The sequence below is a fragment of the Neomonachus schauinslandi genome, chromosome 13 (genome assembly GCF_002201575.2).
Source record: "Neomonachus schauinslandi chromosome 13, ASM220157v2, whole genome shotgun sequence".
NCBI classification, from domain to species: Eukaryota; Metazoa; Chordata; class Mammalia; order Carnivora; family Phocidae; genus Neomonachus; species Neomonachus schauinslandi.
In genome coordinates, this window is record NC_058415.1 from 54,287,794 (window position 1) to 54,292,429 (window position 4,636).

General features: G+C 39.2%; 1 pseudogene; it reads right to left on the bottom strand.

The window, feature by feature from the left end:
- Positions 1–2,920: 2,920 nt before the first annotated feature.
- On the bottom strand, positions 2,921–4,402 carry LOC110572645 (annotated as a pseudogene).
- Positions 4,403–4,636: the final 234 nt, after the last annotated feature.

Here is a 4,636-nt window from a genome sequence, read left to right on the forward strand (position 1 = left end):
TATTTTGTCACTTAAACATCCAAGTGACACTCCTAGGCCACCCAAATCTGTGACTTAAAAAGAACTCTGCTCTTTTCATAGAGGATTCAGATTGGGGAAGGTTGTAATGGCAATCCCTTACAAATCCAAGCAATAATAAGCCCAGCATTCCACTCTTGCTCCTCAGTTCTCTCTACCTCACCCCTACCCGTCAATTCACAGGTCTCATCTCCTGTTACATCCCTTTTTTGGATGCAAATTAACCCTCAGAGTAGAAGTGCATGAAAGGTCTGATGTTCAGGGAGACTCCATATTCTTCATAAGTAGTTATGGTGACCTCCCAAGGATCCTTGCTGTATTAGTTTTCTATGGTGTATAAAAAAATTGTTACCGACATAGTTAAAAACAACACACATTTAGTGTTTCAAATAAACAAGAATTTATTATTTTATATTTCTGGAAGCCAGAAGTCAGAAAATGGTTTCAATAAGCCCAAATGAAAGTGTTAGCAAGGCCATACTTTCTCTGGAAACTCTAATCTGATTCTTTGCCTGTTCCACCTCCTAGAGCTGCATTCCTTGGCCCATGGCTCCTTTCTCTGTGTTCAAAGCCTGGAGCAACATTGTGTTACCTTCTCATCTTCTGTCTGTAGTCAAATCTGCCTCTGTCTCCTTCTTATAAGGACACTGTGATTGCATTCAGGGCCCACCTCAGTAATCTAGGATCGTCTCCCCATCTTAAAATCTTTACCTTAATGATAACTGTAAAGTCAGTTGCGCTATATAGGAGAGCATTCACAGGTTCTAGGGATTAATATCTGGATATCTTTGGGGACAATTATTCAGCCCACCACACTTGCTAACTTTTTACTACTGTTATGGTTGCTGCCAAAGCATCAAATAACAAACTACCAAACATTTGTCAGTGCTTTCATGCAAAACATCCAGAGGGAATTAAATGTAAACTTAAGGAAGTAAAAATTAAAAGTAAAAATTAATAAATTAGAAGTATCACATACTACAGGGAATATATTAATTAAAAATTATGCTGAGGAAAGATGATGTTTGGCATTTTTATAAAGGGAAAACAATACATGAAAATATAAAATAATTTTAATTGCTAAAAACTAAAACACTAAATAATATTTTAAAAGAATAAACAGAAATTTAAGACATATTTCTGGAATCCTGAGGGGAAGGAGCAGTATGTGAATCATAGAGCAGATAATGAACAAAAGTTTGACTCACTTTATACAAAGCAAAATTGACCATAGTCCCAGAAATAACTACTGAGAAAAATAGAGGTTCATATGTAGATTTATATTATGTAAGAGCTGAGAAAGGAATTTAGTGAAAACAGCAGATGAAGCTATGTTAGCACAATGCTTATTTAAAAAAAATCTTTAACTGGAAACTTGCTCAGAAATAGAATGATATAAGCAGATTTCATAAATTTAAATAGACCTCAAACTTTTACAGAACATTGACCTGAATCTTCCAGATTTTATCTTAAATAGAATAATATTTTCTCTAAAATTCTTGACATTCCTTCTTTAAGTCACATTAAAAGTATTTGCTAATATGTATAGAAGGTAGACATAAGACTGTTGTTCAGGATAACCCAACAACTATACTTTTAAAACCTTTATATTTATCATTAAAATATTTTATTTCATAGCAATTTGTACATATACATGACTATATTTTAAATATACATATACATGAATATATATAAATATATCAAGGTGTCAGCAGAGTTGGCTCCTTCTCGGGGAAGTGCAAGATAATCTGTCCCATGCTTCTCTCCCAGTTTCTGACTGCTTCAGGTGATTTGTGGCTTGTTAGCATTCCCTTGTCTTTATATCATGTTCCCCCTATGCATTTCTGTCTCTGTGTCCAAATTTTCCTTTACATATATTTTTATCAGGTCCCCTAACAATGTTATCCTAACTTGATCACCTGCAAAACTAAATTTCCAATAAAGTCACATTCATAGGTACAGAGGTTAGCATTTCAACATCTTTGAGGGAGATGCAGTTAGTTTATTCATTTGTTGGGATATCCACTTTCTCTTACTATCAGAGAAAGTAGGCAAGCCAACATTTTGATAAAAATTATGAAGAACATATTGAAATGGAGAAAAACTGTATTTCTTTTTTTTTAATGTTTTATTTATTTATTTATGAGAGTCAGAGAGAGAGATAGAGAGAGATAGAGAGAGGCAGCGGCAGAGGGAAAAGCAGGCTCCCCGCCTAGCAGGGAGCCGGATGGGGGACTCGATCCCAGGACCCTGGGATCGTGACCTGAGCCGAAGGCAGACGCTTAACCACCTGAGCCACCCAGGCGCCCCGAAAAACTGTATTTCTACTCCCTAGGAATTGGAATAGGACCAAGTTCACTGTACTTCAAGCAGTAAGATACCACAATCTAGCTTAATAAAAAATATAGATTTGAAATCAATTTTCTCATGGGGGATTGGAGTTTCCTAAACCAGACTGAATTAAGATGAATTTCAAGTGTTTGTGATAAACAAAGCCACAAACTGAACTCTAAGGGAGTTTGTCTGTGTGTGCAGACTCATGACCACATTGTTTGATTAAGACTCACATTTTCCCTTTCATTATTTCATTATTTCCATTTGAGAAAAGAGGAAGAACATGAATGAAACTCAGCTTATTAAACTTTTTTTTTTTCTCATTAAACTTTTGTTTTAATGGGTCTCAAAATTCTGTGACAGATTTTTGGTCAAGTTGTTTCCATTAAAAAGTACTGATTTTAAAAACTAATAACTTAAAACTGCTACACACACACAAAAAAAACCAAATGGTCCACAAAACATTCTCCTTTCCTTCTGAAGGTTTTACGATGCATTGTTATCATTAACCAGTCTTTTACTATTAAACTTAAATGGCCAATTGACACAAACAGTTCTGAGACCGTTCTTCCACCACTGATTAAGACTGGGGTGGCAGGTATTGGGGATAATATTCATTTAGCCTTCTGAGCTTTCTGGGCAGACTTGGTGACCTTGCCAGCTCCAGATGCTTTCTTGTCCACTGCTTTGATGACACCCACAGCAACCGTCTGTCTCATGTCACGAACAGCAAAACGGCCCAGAGGAGGATAGTCAGAGAAGCTCTCAACACACATAGGCTTGCCAGGAACCATATCAACAATGGCAGCATCACCAGATTTCAAGAACTTGGGACCATCTTCCAACTTTTTTCCAGAACGACGATCTATCTTCTCCTTCAGCTCAGCAAACTTGCAAAGCAATGTGAGCTGTGTGACAATCCAGCACTGATTTGGCCTGGATGGTTCAGGATAATCAGCTGAGCCATGAAGCCAGCTGCTTCCATTGGTGGGTCATTTTTGCTGTCACCAGCCACACTGCCATGACAAACATCTTTGACAGATACGTTCTTGACATTGAAGCCCACATTGTCCCCAGGAAGAGCCTCACTCAAAGCTTCATGGTGCATTTCAACAGACTTTACTTAAGTTGTAACATTGACTGGAGCAAAGGTGACCCCATGCCAGGTTTAAGAACACCAGTCTCGACTCGCCCACAGGGACAGTACCAATACCACCAATTTTGTAGATGCCCTGGAGAGGCAGACGCAAGGGCTTGTCAGTTGGACGAGTTGGTGGCAGAATGCAATCCAGAGCTTCAAGCAGTGTGGTTCCACTGGCATTCCCATCTTTACGGGTGACTTTCCATCCCTTGAACCAAGGCATGTTAGCACTTGGCTCCAGCATGTTGTCACTGTTCCAACCAGAAATTGGCACAAATGCTACTGTGTCAGGGTTGTAGCCAATTTTCTTAATGTAGGTGCTGACTTCCTTAATGATTTCCTCATATCTCTTCTGGCTGTAGGGTGGCTCAGTGGAATCCATCTTGTTAACACCAACAATTAGTTGTTTTACACCCAGGGTGTAAGCCAGAAGGGCATGCTCATGGGTCTGCCCATTCTTGGAGATACCGGCTTCAAATTCACCGACACCAGCAGCAACAATCAGGACAGCACAGTCAGCCTGAGATTTGCCTGTAATCATGTTTTTGATAAAGTCTCTGTGTCCTAGGGCATCAATGATGGTCACATAATACTTGCTGGTCTCGAATTTCCACAGGGAGATATCAATGGTGATACCACGTTCACGTTCCTTCAGCTTTCAGTTTATCAAAGACCCAGGCATACTTGAAGGAGCCCTTTCCCATCTCAGCAGCCTCCTTCTCAAATTTTTCAATAGTTCTTTTGTCGATCCCACCACATTTGTAGATCAGATGGCCAGTAGTGGTAGACTTGCCCAAATCTACATGTCCAATGACGACGATGTTGATGTGAGTCTTTTCCTTTCCCATTTTGGTTTAGGTTGAGCGGTGGTTTTCACGACACCTGTGTTCTGGCGGCAAACCCGTTGCGAAAAAGTATAAAACTTTTTTTATTAAAATCTTTAACACATTTTCCTCCTTAGAGGATTCTATACACTCTTCTTTTATTTTTTTATTTATTTTTTTAAAGATTTTATTTATTTGACAGAGAGAGACCCACTGCGAGAGAGGGAACACAAGCGGGGGAGTGGGAGAGGGAGAAGCAGGCTTCCCACGGAGCAGGGAGCCCGATGTGGGACTCGATCCCAGGACCCTGAGATCATGA